The sequence below is a fragment of the Suricata suricatta genome, chromosome 1 (assembly GCF_006229205.1).
Source record: "Suricata suricatta isolate VVHF042 chromosome 1, meerkat_22Aug2017_6uvM2_HiC, whole genome shotgun sequence".
Taxonomy (NCBI): Eukaryota; Metazoa; Chordata; class Mammalia; order Carnivora; family Herpestidae; genus Suricata; species Suricata suricatta.
In genome coordinates this window covers 82233144-82251448 of record NC_043700.1, presented here as the reverse complement: position 1 = coordinate 82251448, position 18305 = coordinate 82233144, and positions in this window count along the sequence as shown.

The following is an 18305-nucleotide window of genomic DNA, read 5'->3' as shown; positions in this document are numbered from 1 at the left end:
AATCTACTCTCCCTATCCACAGCTAGCTCTTCAGAGAGTCTTTGGCATTGGTTACATGGTAATGAGGGAGGAATACAGAAGGTAGTAGAGAATGGGACTGACTAAGTATAAACCCATTTGCATTATAACCTTGTGCTATGTCCTAAATCACAGGCAAAGGGGACACCAGGGATATGATAATGTTCAATTCACAAGGAGAACCACACAGTTCAGTGATCAGGTGTGGGAAGTCATAAAAGGGTGGGGAGAGATGGAGAAAGAGAGAGAGTAAGGGTGAGAACAAAAAAAAAAAAAGGAAGGGAAAGGAAGGAGAAAGAGAAAGAGAGAGAGAGGTGAAGGGAAGAGGAAGGTAGGGAAGGGAAAGGAAGAAGGGAGAGAAAAGGAAAGAGAAAAAGGAAAGTAAAAAGAAACAGAGATGAAGGAAAATCATTCCAGGCTCAACAAGGATTTGTTATGACATGGGAGATGGGAGAGAGAGGAGAGTAACCCAATCAGGCAGAAAGTTTAGGTTCTGGGTGGAAATACAAAGTAGGATCACATTATGAAGGCCCAAAAAAAGACTGAGTTTCAGTTAATTAGGAAATGGAAAACCAGTGTAGATTCTTGATCAAGAATTGCATGACAAAGGTGGCACACTAGAAAAATCTGTTGTATGTGGCACCTGGGTGGCTCAATCAGTTGAACGTTTGACTTAGGCTCACTCAGGTCATGAACTCTTAGTCAAGCCCTGCATCGGGCTCTGCGCTAACACCTAGGAACCTGGAGCCGACAGCCTGCTTCTGATTCTGTGTCTCCCTCTCTCTCTGCCCCTCCCCTGTTCATATTCTCTCTCTCTCTCTCTCTCTCTCTCTCTCTCTCTCTCTCTCTCTCTCTCTCTCTCTCTCTAAAAATGAATAAACATTTAAAACAAAAAAGAAAGAAAAATCTGCCATATCTAGTTAGAGAGATAAAATATAGAATGGAGAACACTGAGAAGGTTGCAACTGTAATCCAAGTTCAAAGTGATGAGGGATGTAACTTAAATGGGCTCAATAGTGCCATCTTCATGGTGAAAATGGCTACATTTAATAGGAACCTGAGAGCAATTATACAAGGAAAGAAGAATTTAGTTTATTGTCAAAAGTTCTAATAGATTCATAAGAAAGATTAATAGTCCTCATAGCACAAGGTGAAGCAGGGAGAAGAGAGAGATGGTGAAAAGCTGTGTGGAATAGAGAGATTAAGTAGGAAAACAAGCAAACCTAGTGTGTTCATTTCCTATTACTGCTGTAACAAGTTGTTGCAAACTTGGTGGCTTAAATAACACAAATGCCTTACCTTCTAGAAATTTATAAACAGCACTGTCTGTTTACACTTCTCGGCCAGCACATTGTCATGCAGTCACTCTCAGCAGGGAGGTGGAGATATGTGGATCTGAGGGGGGCCAGCCAGCCAACAGTGTCTGTTACATCCCCCAAACTATTTCCTTAGTGGAATCAGAAAGCTTTCAAATGGAAACTAATCATTGCTTCATGATTAAGCACCAAGAATGGAAAAGAAAAGAGGCAACTGGGTGGCTCAGTTGGTTAAGTGGCCGACTTCACTCAGGTCATGATCTCACAGTTTGTGGGTTTGAGCCCTGCGTCAGGCTCCATGCTGACAGCTTGAAGTCTGGACCCTGCTTCAGATTCTGTGTCTCCCTTTCTCTGCCTTTCACCTGCTCATGTTCTCTCTCTCTTTCAAAAATAAATAAACATTTAAAAACTACTTTTAAAGAGAAGAAAGAAGAAAGATGAAGGAATAAAAACATTTCCTTAAAGAGACAATTTCTTGATATTTGAAAGCATTTATAGGACATCAGAAACTATTTCCTAGTGAGGAAGTAGATGTTTTTCCCTGGAGATATTTAAAGATTTTCAATTGCAATCAAATGAATGGAAATGTTTTATGATTTCTCTCCTCTTAGAGAGCAAGGAAATGGACCTTGAGTTGCCATTTAATCCCAATCTGTGCTTCTGAAATGTTAGGTTTCTATCTTCTCAGTACTGTTTAGAAACGTGTCCCTGGCAACAATCCAGAAGCTTCTGGTACAGGAATGAGGTCAGGAGAAGGGGGGGGAAATGCCAGATATTTAAAAAGTAAAAGATATTGAAATATTCCCAGGGATACATCGAGGTTGTGAATGATTTGATATAATGTCATTTTTTGTCTAAATGATAATTTTAGAGTCATGTCACCTTTAATGAGTCAAATTCCACACACCAGCTGCCTCAATATCTTCAAACATGTAAATCTGAGATGAAAGTAAAAAAAAAAAAAAATCACAAAATCTTTCAAGAATCTAGTCAGTTAGGAGAGGATATTATCATCCCAAATATTCAGGGAGGATTATCCAATTGAAAGAGACAATGCATATCTGTGTGACTGTGTCAGTGTGTGAGTGAGTGAGTGAGTGAGTGTGTGTGTGTGTGTGTGTGTGTGTGTGTGTGTGTATAAAAGAGAGGAGAGACAGAAAGGGAGAGAAAATTGGGAGGGGGAGCAGTACAAAGAAATAGAATTTTTTTTAAACAAAACTCTGAAAACACTGCATTCCACCTGTGCAGAAATTATTGAGAGCAGAGTTATTTTGCTGACCCAGCGAGATATTTGGTTAGCAAATCTTCTGACTACAAAAGAACACATTGTCAAATTATTTAACTTGTTAAAAACTTCAAAAAACAGAAGTTTTTGACAGCCTCTCTGCTATAGAAGCATATTTCTGGGTGGTTAGCTCTCATTCACTGCTCTTGCTAGAGCAACTATTCCCACTCCTCTCTGACCCAGCAGAGTCTTCCCCTTCCCACCCATGACTCCAAATCCCATTTTACCCACTCCTCTTTGTCCACGAGCCTGCATTATAATCCTGCAATCTCATGAGTGCTTGCACAGACTGAGTATATTCATTGGTTCCCCGCAATAACCCTCTTGTCTAGGCTTGTATAATTTATGAAAAGAAAATTTGTGAAGCTTTAAATGTAGTGTGTGCCATATTCGATTTAATTCAATGAATATTTATTGAGGGCCCACCTAGACTTGTGCTATGCACTGTGGGGAATATAAAAGAAATATATAGCACAGTCCTTCCTGTCAAGGAGTTTGCAATATTCCTGGGAATAAACCTTGGATGCTGAAGTAATTACAGGATACAAGACAGTAGAGAGCAACACAATTAAATTATGTAACCAAGGCCAAAATATAAGGTGCAGACAACATTATGTTTGGTTAGGGCAGGATGGAGCTATAGGGAATAGTACACAGAGGAGATGAAACTTGAGCTTGTCCTTGAGAGATGTATGCTGGGTGCAGCAGGAGAGAAGGGCACCTCAGGCAGTGGAAAGAATGTGAGTAAAATCGGAGAGAGGAACAGCGGGCATGATGTGTCAGAGGGCATGTAAAGACGCTAGCCTAACTGGAGAGAAGGGGAATGGACATCTCCGAGAGAAAGCTGGCTGGAAAGAATGTGATGAAACTACAGAAAGCCTTGAAGGGCGCAGTACTGAATTTGAACCTGAATCAGACGCTCTTAATCTCTCTATAGCCCTTTCTTGATGTTGACTCATTCATTGGCATCAGAGAAGTCACTCTTTGGCAGCTAGCATGCCGTGCGGAGAGGATACCCTATAGAGCAAGACAGCATGGACTCCGCCTCATACATGACCTTAGCAAAGTCATTTAACTGCTTGAGCCTCAGTTTCCACTGCTGTAAAAATTGGGGAAATCGATGCCAGTAATTCAGGGTTGTTGTGAAAAATAGAGACAATGTGAATAATGTACCTTGTGGATATAAATAGATGGAGTCTTTTATGAGTGTCACTCATTCTGTAACTCCCTGTTAAATGTCTACCCTACCAAACACTGTGTTCAGCACTCGGATAATAAAACAAAAACACACAGTGCTCATTCTCAACACATGAACAGATCCAGTTTAAAGCAGTGAAAAGAGCAGCAAATTGGAGATGAAGCCCATTAGGTGTACAACTTTGGGAAATATATTTAATTGGTCTGAACCTTGGTTGCATCGTCTGTACAACGGTTCTAACAATATCTACCATATAAACTAACTTGAGAATTAAATACAACTATGTAAAGAAACTAATACAGTACCTGACAGTTGGAAAACCCTCAATAAATAACATTTGTATAAGGGTAGAAAGGTAGGTATGAATTTAAAAAAAAAAAACCTTAAAAACAAATAGTAAATGACTAGAAGAGAGTTGGAGATGTTTTCACAGATAACAAAGTCCCTGCACTGAGACTTAAATAGTGAATAGGATCTGCCTTGTGGGCATGTATGGGGAGAACATTCCTGGAAGAGGAAATAGCATGCAAAAAGGTACAGAAACATTAAAGGACTAGCATCTTCTAGGGCAGGCAGATAATTCAGTATTGTGAGATTGTAAATTCGAGGCAGAGGCTTCCAGGAGGTGAGAGTGACCAGAAAGACAGGGGCCAGATTATGAAGAGCCTGGAATGCACAAGAAAGGGTTTAGAGCCCATCCAACAGGCAATGGGTAGTCATCCTTTAATGTTGAGTGGTAAAGTGACATGATCAGCTCTATATACCAGAAAACTCTCTGTAGTATGGAGAAGATGAGGAGGAAGAGCAATAAGAAAGCTATTGAAAAGATCTAGATGGGACAAGGAGATGGAGAAGATGTGACAATTATTTGAGATATTTAGAAGTTGGTTTCAACAAATTTAGTTTTGATTAGATTTTAGAGGAAGGTAAAGGTAAGCAAAACATCTAGGATGCTTCTCTTATTCTGGCTGGAAGATGGTGCATTTATTGAGAATAAGAATACAGATGGGAAGCAGGTTTGGAGTCAGGATGATATATCATATCTGGGACATGGATTTGAGGGGCCTGTGGAATATCCAAGTAGAGACTTGGACATATGGTTCTGGAATGGAGAATGAAGAATCAGCTGGCTGCTGATATAAACCTGGAAGTTGTTGACATATATGGATGAAAGTTAGCCTTGAAAATAGACTTGCCCAGGGAAGAGCCAGTGCTCCAGCCAGGCCATTCCCACCTACTCTCAATTGAGCTGCTCAAGTAGGTGACGTGGAAATCCTTGAGGGCAAAAAGATAAACCTCGGAACTGGAGCATGCTGCGGTATAACCAAGGTCAAAGAAATCCATTTTCTGGCTTACCTTTTCTCTACAGAATGTAAGTTTCATTTTTGTCAAAGAGAAATGAGAGGGAACGCATGGAGTACAGCTCTTGGATATTGAGGGACTACATACAGAATGACAATTATAAACAACACTGTCTCTAGAAAAGCACTTCATTTACAAAACAGATTTGACAGCTCAAGTTGCTTTTTGGCGGAGCAAGCCTGCCTGGCCCCCGTGCGACCCGGTGAGCTTCGATTACAGCTTTGATGCTAGCTCTACCACAGAGACCCCCTAAAAGGGGAGTGATAAATGAGGTCCTGTCAGGCTTCATTCCCTGGGTGGCCGTGAATCTCTGCCATTATCTGTTACCCTGCCAGTACTGACAGTGATGAACACAAGGCAGGCAGCTAACGACACCCCGATTCATTACCCAAAAAGAAGGGAGAGCAGAAATAAAGGGAAGGTGACTGCCATGTCGAAGCTTCACTCACGTCAGTGCCATCCTCTTACAGGCCTGAATGGTGAAGAAATGATGGAGCCCATTTGTCACAAACAAGGGCTCTAATGATACGAAGAACAGAGCAAGTTACGACGAAGCTTGCCCAGGAGACTGTGCACCGGCCTCTTCATGGTAAAGCTCTTCACAAACTTTACAAACCTAAAAAAAAAAGAAAAACATAAAAAAATCAAAGACACATAAAATCATCAGTCTATACTGCTTGCCCGTGCCAAATTGTTAGTCATTCCAAGAGAGTACACAGTTTCTCCTGTAAGATTATATTAAGCCCATGAGTCTTCAACAGCAAACAATTTAGGCAGACCCAACCACTGCTTCCCATAATAGATATTTATATTTCAAGTGGCATCTGGTTCCTCTCAATGCAATATTTCATTGACATTTTTGTTTCAACTGGTTTTCTGACCTCATAGGAAATGAAGGTTTTTACATCATTGGCTACCTTTTCTTATGAATGGAGTTTCCTGTGATACTTGAAGACACTGTGCATGTTCAAAATAAGTACATCTTGAATCCAATTCCCAAAGAAGACAAGATTTTCTGTCTTAATCCAATCTATCTTAATCAGAGCATGGTTCTGTGAGACCTCAAGAGGAAGAAAGTTTCAGAAAAGAGGAAAAATAGTTCCATGGTCAAATATATTTGAAAAACCCTGGGTTTATTCCTTGCCTACAGATTTCTTTCTATAGGACTTTTTCACAATCCTTAATACATGAAGGTATGTTTTGACTCCCCTGCAGCAAATATAATATATACTATTTTTCAATCTGTTTTCTCCTATCCAGAATGTTTTCTACAGGATATTTTCATGAGATATATATATATATAGACTAGGGTTACACAGAACCACACTTTGGAAACTACTAGTCTAGACTTTCCCACAAATCCTGTCTTCTTATTCATTTATCCCAGCAACAAAATCAAATGATTTTTATTCAAGCTGTTGTTCTAAATATTCGGCAAAGTGAGACAAGCTGAGGCCGGCAGCCACGCTAAAGAAGATATGGTTCCTGCTCCTAGAGAATGAATACATCTTACCCTACATTTTGTCCCCATATATTCTACCCTTTATCCTTATTTTGCCCTGTCTAAAAGAAGAAGTATCAGTTAAAGATGCTGAAGCAGATAGAGAAGCAATAATCTTAAATTTGGGACAAAGGCAGGGGGGATGATTAATACATGGATTTTCTCCTTCCTCTTTGCTAAAGATCAAATTCTCTTTCTAAAAGAAAGTAGCATAAGACATTACCATTTCTTTTGGGGAGCAATACATTTTTTTCTAAGTATGAATGAAAGTGGTCAGAGCTTCAGAACATCTACAACTATAGCGTAAGTTAAAAAACAAAAAGTGCCAAATCCAGCAGCAAGTACAAAGAGATATTTCACTTCAATATTATAAGACATCTTATATGTTTCTTGCTAAGCACCATATGTTCTTGTTATGTAAGACATATATGTATTAACAGTATTTCTCATGTTTCCTATTTGGTTTCTTCTAATAAAGTAAGCCACTAATTATGTTCAAAATAACTTCACTAAGGAGATCTAAAATCTGGGCTTCGGCACAAACAAATTTTAAAAAGAGATATGAACAAGCCAGCTTTATTTATAAGTGTTTATTTGTCAACTAAGCTATGGATCAAAGAAAAAATAAAAACAAACCAAAATTTTCATTATTCAAAGAAATTTAAACTAGTATCAGAAGCCACGTGTAAGTTGCAAACTTGTAATGACTAGAAACGTATTCTATAGCCTCTGTGATCTTTTTCATCTTTAAAAAGCAATCAGGATTCAGGTGGGGAGAAGCGATCATCCAAGAACTAAAGTAATATCTGGAAGAGATGAAACCATCATTATAAATTAGATGTAGCCCATCATTCATTTTTTGCTCTCTGCTCTTCAGGAGAAAGTAGACTCTCTGAAAAAGCTTACAGCCTTCTTTCTTCATGTGCTCCAGGAATTCAAAAGCCAATTATGATGTTTCCTAAATAATGTACAAAGAAAGACATTTTCATTTTTTTTCTCCTTGTTCCCAGTGGCAGATTATTTGGATGCAGACCTCACGGAACTTACCAGTGATAGGATGAATATAATTCAGAATGGGTTTATCTTTCCACCATATCCATGCAAATTCTTTCTTTCCAATTTCCTACAACCAACCCTGTGCCCTCTACTTTTCCTGCAAAGGCATTTATTTCAGTCTGGCCGATCTGAGTTGTTCCATTGCCTTGCTGCCCACTGGTGACTAATATACTTCTTCATTTCTGAGTTCTCTGAGCGCCGGAGGATTGATGGGCATGAGGAGGAGGTGGGACCACCAAGGCAGGGAAGGAATTCATCTTATTAGCCTCTGATTTGAGCTAATCACCAGGAAGATAATATTTTAAACTGCAAAAGACTTCTTGGAAGTTTCCAGAATTTCTCCAGAGACATAGATCAATAGACCAGAATAATCAAGAAAAGGGAGTGAGTTTGCCAAATGCCACTCACTTGGTAGGGTGTTGTATTTGAGTAAGCAAAAGGCTTCTAATGGAATTATTCCAACTCAGTAGAAAGAAGGAGCAAATCAATCCTCCAGGGAAATGCCTCCAAACCACAGCTGAAGATAAAGGAAATGGTGACATTTTAATTCCAATCTCCAACCCTCAACACAGGGATGTAAGTGGCACTTATTTGTTATGTTGTTCGGCTGATAAGTAGCTTTCCCATAGCACTGAGCAATCAACACCCTGTCCACTCACACTAATGCATGATAATATGGGGGTCCAGGGCCCCATAATTTTGCAGAAGATTCCTCTCTTCTCTTTCAGCTAAAATAACTGAATGAAGTCTGCCTGATTGCTATGAGGGCTCCTTGTCTTCTTTGATGTTTAAATATCAGCCCCCAGAGCTCAAAGCTAAACTCCCACAAGCATAGCAGAGTTATCTGCCCTGCTACCCTAAACCAGGCATAAAAATTCAAAATTTTAAAAGTAAAGCCAAAATTTAAAAAAAAGTTTTCTAATGTTTGTTTTTGAAAGAGAGAATGAAAGTACATGCGGAGGTCAGGGGAGAGGTGGGGGGTGACAGAGGGGATCTGAAGCAGGCACTGTGCTGACAAAACAGAGCCTGATGCAGGACTCAAATCCATGAACAGTGATATCATGACCTGACCTGAAGTTGGACCTTCAACCGACAGCCACCCAGGTACCCCTAAAGCCTAAATTTTTAAAACAAGGAAGGAATCACACATGGTAAGATACAAGTAACGAATAAACCTCCTGTTTCCAAAAACATTTCAAAAGCTTCTGTCTTCGACTTGTTATGTTCTTCTCATTTTCTTATCGTCTCTCTCTTTCTCTCTCTCTGCTCCATCTCTTTTTCTGCTCCTCTTTAGTCCTCTCAATCTCCCTCCAGGTACCTTTCTTCTCTGCTTATGGCAGCCACTTAAGCATCTGTGGGTGCTCAAACTTGGCTTACCTGGCAGGGGGCCATGGAGGCTGCCCAGGAGAAAGGAGACACTAAGAAAGTATAAAAATCTGAGCTGGAACAAAGCATTTCTTTAACTTGAAGTCAAAAGTATTTTCCTTAGCCCATGCTGCATGCGCTGTATTGTTAACTTCTATCAAAGAAGTTCATATCTCAGGAATCACGGGAAAGTTTCAAACATGACTGATGGCTGGTCAAAAGAACATCCACGGCATGATAAGCCACAGAGAGGGAATGTGCTGAGCCGGTTAAGGATTGCCTGGCTGTGCCTTTCAAATTCCTTTCATCACAATCGGTGACTGTAAGCACTGCAGGGTGAGAACAAGCCAGGACTTTGTGGAATATTCTTAACTGCTGATATGTAATCCATATAGCCACTGGTAGCAGCCCGAGGATAAAAGATTTAAAGAAATGGAGACACAAGGACTGATTTTTTGAAAGGCAACTTGGAAGGGGGAAAAAAAGAGTGAGAACAGTAAGATTTATGTTAACCCATTGGGAGTGCTCTGGAAATCTCTTTGATGAAGGATTGAGATTGCTTTGAAGCAGACTTTATTGAAGCAAAAAGTAAGTGTGGTGCCCAGGGACTCAGGTTGACTGGGTCACTTATCAGTCTTCCTGACTTTGAGTTTCCTTTTTCTTGCAAATTCTGCATGCTACCAAACTCCTAAATGCTGCTGCACGAAAATATTCTCCTTCTGAAGTGGAGGCTTTTATTGAGCCTTAGTAATTAGTAGAAGCTTGACCGGTGGGGCATAAGGTAAAAAAAACAAAGATCCAGAAAAGAGAATACACACACACACACACACACACACACACTCACACACACATATACCCATATAACATATAAAAGGGTACTACAAAATCTTACACATTATGCATTACTTTTCTTACTATGAGTTCAGGTTTCAGATACAACGCTGCGGGAGAGTTGTGACAAACTCAGTAAGTGTCGTTGGGAAGCAAAGCGGTTAGCCGTTTCCATTGATGGGGAACAGAGTCGCTGGCCCAGTAGGACCTCAGGAACCAGAAGTAAAGATGGTCTTGGCTAGAAAGGAGAGAACAACAAATAGACTTTTGAACCCTCAAAGAATTTGCATGGAACTAGGAATATAAAAGCTTCCCTTAAACAAGTGAGACTACCAGTTCAGGGATCCTGGAAGAAATCCTCACCAGAAAAGTTAAAAATCCAGGAGGAAAAGAAACAAATACTACTGAGTGAAATAATGACTAGAAAAGGAGAGAATGCTGATGATGAAGGAAAAGCTGAAAACTGCACTGTCTTTTCTAGCACGAGCTGTTGACTGTGGCTGTGTTATTATAATTATTCTTTTCTATACTTGTCAGCTGTGACCATACAGTAATGAGGCTAATTTTTTTCAGAAACAAACTACAGCTTATCCATTCAAGTGGTGTTGATTTTTCAAAGAGATCAATATGGGTGTTAGATTTCTAAGTCCCTGATAATCAGTAAACTCTTGTCCATGTGACCAGTGTTTTGCCTCTGAAGGCAGTTTCCATTCTGGAAGTCCCAGAAATGGTTTGAGCGATCATACAGCAGTGTTTGCAATATCACTGGACTTAGGGTTTAGCCTTCCCAGAAAACTCTTTGGAAGAACAATACTAATTTGAGGACACAAGTTCAAAAATCAGAACATTGGTCACAAGACAAAGTTACAGGATTACTGGAGCAAGGAGGGATTGATCCTTCTCTACAGGCCTTTTGACAGATACTAAGAAATAAAGCAATCTGGTTACACTGACAAATGAAGAAACCACACTAGAAAATATGAAAGCAAGCACAGCAGAGACTCCACCTTTTCGATCATCATAGCTCCTGAAACAAAATGAAATCATTGTGCTGCCATTTGGCCTGATAAAGAAATAGAAACACAGTGTGTTTTCAGATGTTTAGCATGCTGATATGTTCCACAGAGAGTCACAAACCCAACACTCATGGCCAAGGTGATTCCAGGGGAAATCAATAATACTACTACTTGGCAAATGCTAAAACCCATGCCCCCCCTTAGAATTTCCACAAGACAGCAAGAACACTTTAACACACAGAATCTTTAATATCTTAAATAATAACTATCTACACACAACTCCTTACAGAAGGAAACAGTCCAGGGTCATAACAGTAAATAGATATTTCTCCTCTATAGGAGAAAACCGAGCAGCACCATCCCACCCCAAAGAGTGTCAAAATGACAAATATTATGTTGTTTTGTAACATCTGGGCCAGTTTCCTGTGTTTTATTACAGTGCCCACCATTGTTGGAGTTCCTTCGGAGTGGTCAACTTCAATGTCCTAGAATTATAGCATTCTTATTTGGTCCATGGGAAAATAGATGTAGTGAACAGATAAACTTTGGGAAAGGTTTTTCTACTATTTTCCAGCTTCTATAAAATCTATTAGTTACATGAAGCTTTTTCCCAAATATGAGGGAACTGACTCAGTATCAAATGTTGAATTTTGGTACTCAGAGGAAACCCAAAATCCAAAACAACAGGCTGACATATTGGTAAAAGTGTTGAGTTCCAATGTGGCATCAATTCCAAGGCTTTGAGAGATGAGCAGGGCCCAAGCAGAAGATATTCCTGAGGCTGTTTCAGTGGCTAGAGTCAGAAAATTATCATAGGTGATTTCAGACTTGAGGATAAGTCATCAAAGTCCAAGGAAAGCACTAAAAACAATTTGAGAGGTGCCTGGTTGGCTTAGTTGGTGGAGCATGTGACTCTTGATCTCAGAGTTGTGAGTTCAAGCCCCATTCTGGGTACAGAGTTTACTTTAAAAAAATAAAATGATAGATAGATAGATAGATAGATAGATAGATAGATAGATAGATAGATAACAATTTGAGGAAGGAATGGTTTCTTTACTGCAACTGGCCAATTTCTCTGATAAACCAAGTTGATGTTTTCTGTTCAGCCAAATTTGGTGTGTTAATGCACACCAATGGAGAAAGAACAGAATGAAATATCATTTATTGAGCCTCTATCATGTACCAGATACTTTACATCACAATAATCCAGTGTGAGAAAAATCATCACTCCCGTTTCAGCCCATGAATCAGTTGAAGACTCTGAAGAAAAGTGATTTATCCATAGTCACAGAGGTTACAAATGGTGGATGCAAGATTCAAACCTAGTCTCCCTGGTATTTAAAGCCAAGTACTTTTCACATCCCTAAGCTAAGCTCAAGTGACATCTAACAAGATGTCTTATAGTTGTTTCCTGTTTTCAGGCAATAAATACTAGGAAAATTCATTTTTAATTAGGAAAAATTGTTTTACAAATAATTTGTCATTCAGTTCCTTTAATAAGGGGCTCACCTGGATTATCTTAATAAATGAAAAGAATTCATCTTTTGCACAAAGTCCACGTATTGTTATAAGCATCAGGTATTTTTTTTATGATGCATCTCAAGTCTCCTCCTCCATCTGTCCCCTCATCGTGCCCCTCACCAGCACCACTACCAACAATCTCCCAACAGTAACAAGCCTTTATGCAAGGCTGGGCCTCAGGGGAGCCACAGCATGAGGTGTTTAACAGGTGAACATAACTGAAGAGGATGAGCTTGGTAACGACAGAACAGGGGTATATCTCCTCCACTTCAAGCTCCCCTCTGCTCTGCTGTTCTGACTCACCTTCCCCAGCCTCCCACCAGAAAGCTGTATGGCATCCATTTTTCCATGTCAGGCACTCATAAATAAAACATAAATGTGATACTCCACGGGGCCTCAAACAAAACCATAATTCGAACAGCACGTAAAGGCCCTTGGTTGCCATTCTGTTACTCCCATCACCAGCCTGGTTCACAAGCCTCATAACTTGTCCTCCCCACAAGTGAGTTGGCTACAAAGCAAGTTGTTTAGAGTAGCAGATAACAACCTCCCTTGAAAGAAACTAGTGAAGCATTTTAGAAAATAGAATCTACAGCAAATGTGGTCACACAGCAACCTCTCAGGACTCGTTTCCTTCAACATCACCCTAATGATGCTGCTCACAGTCTAAACGATGGAGAATGGTGCTCTGACACCCCCTAAGGGCTGTGACACCCCAGTATTTTCTCTGCATCTGATGCAGGGAAAACTGAACAGATGACAGTGCCAAGGGACTTTCTCCTGGTTAATAGAGAGAATTTGAGATCACCTGGAGAGGTTCAGTCCATTGAAAGATTCTTTGGGCAGTAATGAGACTTGAGAGATTGATCTGCCTTCAGGCAAGGCCTCTCCTAAACTACCCTAGATAAGACTCTAGCATATTTGGAAGACCTCTTAAGAAAGGAGATTCTAAACTCTTCCCTCAGTGCAGGAATAGGGAAAGAAATGGGAAGACAATTCATTTACATCTCAAATAAGCATTTATCTGAGTCAAACAACTAATTGGCCAAACAAAACTGAATTCCATGATATTGGGTAAGTTATTCTTAGATTATTCATAATGAAAGTGCCTTCCTACCTGTTGCCTACAGGTAGGATATGAAAGAAGAAAATCCAATCAAATCATTTTTTTGATCAAAATTCTTCTATGACACTCCATAATCTAAGGAAATTCATGCAAAGGAGACTGAAGAGAGAAACCCTCTTCTCCCATGCCAGGCATGCTTTCACTTAAGACTTTGTACTTTGTACCGATGGCCTATGGCTCATGCCCTCACCTCCTTGAAGTCTATATGAAAATGTCACTTTCTCATTTAGACCTATTACTACCCCATTTAAAATTTCATTCCCCAACACACACACACACACACACGCACACCCTGTACTCCTTTCGAAATTTTTTCTGTAGATCTATCACCATCAAACATACTATATAACTTATCTTTTTTTATTTTCTATCTTCCCCTATCAGAATATAAGCTCTGTGAGGGAAAATACTGTGGTCCATTTTGCTCACTGTTCTTTATCTATAGTTATTAAAACAGAGCCTAGTACATAGTAGGTACTCATCATATGATTGGTAAGAGAATTGAATGGATATATAGCTTCCTTAAGACTTAGACTCCTCTATAAGCTTACGGATCATTACCTTTCTCAAACACGACATAAACTAATGAATATGTAATAGCTATTCCTAGGTAGGACCTTAAATCTCTTTAAGACTATGGAATGAGGGTTTTCAGCTGTGATCCCAAGACCCTTGGCACTCCTCTGAGATGTGTCCTCTCCCCAGCCTCTAACCCCTTTCACAGAGCCAGAAGAGGGAAGACTGAAAGACAGGGCTTCTGGTTTCTCAACTCCTGCTTCAACCAAGACAGCTCTTCTATCATCTTTCTCATGCACTACAGTTTTCTGTAAGATGTTAGTGATCAGGAAACTGTCCAATTGCTAAAAACATAGAAAAGAGTGTAGCCTGGACCATGAGACAGAAAAGCACGAAAGAACACCACATAGTCTCACAGAAACACAAGCTTAGTTCATTCAGTAAACATTTATAGAACATCCATTATGTTCCCAGGTTTGCTGGATACTAGGAGTACATTGATTGGAAAGCAAGATATAGTCAAACTCACATGCAACAAATCATTATAATATCCTTGGAAACTTTAGAAAATCAAAGGAAAATTGAGGAAGGATGTCTGGGAGATCTCCTGCCAGAGCCATTGACTGAGTTGTAAGAAGAGTTGTTAGTCAAGTGAAGCAGAAGAAGACCAACCTTCAGGAAGAGAAGGGGGAAAAAATAGTTACAAACAGAGAGAGAGGGAGGTAAACCACAATACACCCTTAAGTACAGAGAACAAACTGAGAGTGGATGGAGGGATGGGAGAGAGGGGAAAATGGGTGCTGGGCATTGGAGGAGGGCACTTATTGGAATGACCACTGGGTGTTGCATGTAAGCCAATTTGACAATAAGTTATATTCGTAAAATAAAGTCAAATTGCTGAACATATAGAAACCCAAGACAAAGAAGTCATTTCCTCCTAGAGCTAAATTAGATTAATGGCCTATCTAAAACTGAATTATTATGTACATTCTTCATATTATTATCCCCTTTTATCAGTTTTAGACACATGCAAATATACACTAAGTACTTTCTGACCCTGTTTTACTATTTATTTTAAACACACTAACTCGTTAATCTCTAACAAATAAATTTGACGTCAAATAAACAACAAGCAACAGTGAAAGACCAAAAAAAAAAAAAAAAGATTGAAAATTAGCTGATGTGTAAAGCCCCTCACAAATAGAAAAAAATATGGATCCAGGTTTTCCTACTTGTCCTACAACCAGGTAATAGAAATCATTTGTTTCAAATAATATTGCTGAATATGGAATATTTTGACCACTTCATTTGATTGTTAACAATTTATTTTGCAAAGCATGAATGATCAGTAAGTCCCAAAGGGACTTTTAAATTAATTGATGTTTTTTTTCATATATGAGAGACATTTATTGCGTTGTCCAACTTCAACCAGATATGAAATAGCCTTAAAATAAACTATGGAATCACAAACTTTATTGTTCACGCTTAACATCGCTTGTTTTTACATTTAAGACATTCTCCCACATTTAACATATTGAACAAGGAAGCAGAGCTCTCGAAATCTGTTAAATTTGGAACTAGGAAAAATTTCAAGACATTTTACTCCTCCCTGCTTTCAAATCATAACTAACATATCAGCCAGGAATTTGTTCACTGTCATCAACTACCAAACTGTCAAAAGCTAACAGGTTAGTGCAACAATAATGAGTGGGATTCTGAAGTACATGCACTTGGAGAATATCTGGGTTGAGCTTTTGATGTATATAAATCTCATTACATTCATGGTGCCCAAGAAGTTGGTCCCTACCCAGGGGGATCAAAGAAAATGACTTAGCATCAAAGGAATCAAGTTAATAGCAATATTCCCGAACATAAATATTGGGGTATCTTTAATCTTAAGAGGAAACAAAAAGAAAGTGAAATAAATGAAAGCAGATATTCTTAAATTATGAAATGTGCATTGGATTTAATCCACAGTTCTGATACTGGCTGTGTGACAGTGGATAGATCACTTGAGTGTTTTGACACTGTTTTTTCATTTATCAACTAAGGGTAATAACACCTATCAGATTGGAGACAACTCAAATTTTTATCAATTGATGAATGAATAAACAAAATGTGGTATATCCCTACAATGGAATATTATTCGGCATTAATAAGGAATAAAGTACTAATACCTGCTACAGTAGGGATGAACCTTGAAGACACAGGAGATGAAAGAAGCCAGTCACAAAAGACAACATATTAAATGGTTCCATTTACATGAAATGACCAGGAAAGGTAAATCTATAGTGGCAGAAAGTAGATTGATGGTGGTCTAAGCCTGTAGGTGGGGGGATGATGAAGTGTTGGGTAAGGGATATGGGGATTCACGGAGGGATGATGAAAACATTCTAATATTGATTGTGGTGACAGTTTCACAACTCCATAAACATACCAAAAGTCACTTAACTGAATACTTTAAGCAGGTGAGTTGTATAGTATTTTAGATATATCTCAATAAAGCTGTGATTTAAAAATAATACTTTTCAGTTTTATTGTGAGGATTAAACAATATAAGACATATGAGAGACCTTCATTTAAAAAATCCACTATTAATATTAGCCATATAGTAACATTGAAATTCTCCTTGAAAAAGATGTTTTCAATGCCACCCTGTCAATCCACTGATGCCTAAAACCACCAAAGTGGCAATGATCCGCCACATGCTCCTATATTAGCATGGGTGACCCATACAGAGGCTGGCCCCATGGCACAATGACATGGCAGGAGTGAGTCTGTCTCACTAAGATTCCATCTCCATTGCTGAAAACTGGGGCAGCACTCACTTTAGACCTTGCAAACTTCTAACTTAACTGTCTCACTTCTTGATATCTTACTCTGAACAAATGCCAATAAAACAGACAAGGATAAGCATTCTGGAAGGTGTTTGAATATAGAAAATCTACTGTAAAAACAGAGAGTGACAGGTGTACATAAAGCAGGAAAGTTGGAAGGAAATTTTTCTTGTGTGACATAACCATGTTGAGTCCCATTCTGAAACCATTTTCCCTTGCAATCAGAGTACATCTTGGTGAACACAGCTTTCTCTTGTTTCATTTAACAACTGCTGTTAAAATTTTAGTGACAGAATGAGAAAGCCATTTAATGGAGATTGCCAAATGTCTGATTAGATGATGGTGGAAATCAAAGGATGGGGATCCAACTGCTAAATATAATAAGCTCAGGCATAAAATCATTGATGAAGAAAGAAAATGGCACCCTTGCTTTTCTTTAATGGGGTACATGTTTTAGATATTTTCTGCAATTCTCCATTAAGTCCACTAAGTCTAGTTATTGACTAACTGAATTTCAATTCTACATTGATTTCACATCTGATCAAGCCAAGACTCAGAATTACTGCAAACTTGTTGTAACTAAAAAGAAACAAAACAAAACATGTCTTTCTAAACTTAAAAAAAAGTAAAAACCATAAAAGAAAAGTATAAGTAAATTTGATTACCTGAAAAGTGTAAATTTTTTTAATGTTCATTTATTTTTGAGAGAGAGAGACAGAAACAGAATGTATAGGGGAGGGGCAGAAAGAGAGGGAGGCACAGAATCTGAAGCAGGCTCCAGGCTCTGAACTGTCAGTGCAGAGCCTGACATGGGGCTCGAACTCACAAGCTGTGAGATCATGACCTGAGCTAAAGTCAGATACTTAACCGGCTGAGCCACCCAGCCCCCCTATTTTACCTGAATATTTTAAACTACATTAAACAAAAGATATTTAAACAAAATTCAAGGACAAAAACAAGATTGTGAAAGATACTTAAAACAAATATGAAAGACTAAATATTTGTATCCAGAAGATAGGAAGAAGTTCTACAAATTAATAAGAAATAGACAAGCAAATAGGAAAATAAAGAATACAAATAAGCAATTCATTGAAAAAGAAATATAAATGGACAAGAAACATATGATAATAGGTTCACTCTTATTAATAACTAGGGAAGTGCAAGTTAAGTCACAAGTGATATTTTGCATCAATCAGGTAAGAAGAAGTGTTAACTTTAGAAAATACCATGCATTGGCAAGGTTTTTTGAAAAGAAAGGGATCTATTCACTAGTGTTGGCTGTGTAAATTAGAACATTCACTTTACACCACTTGCTAAAGTAAAAAATGTCCATATGCATGACCCAGCTTTTAAACTT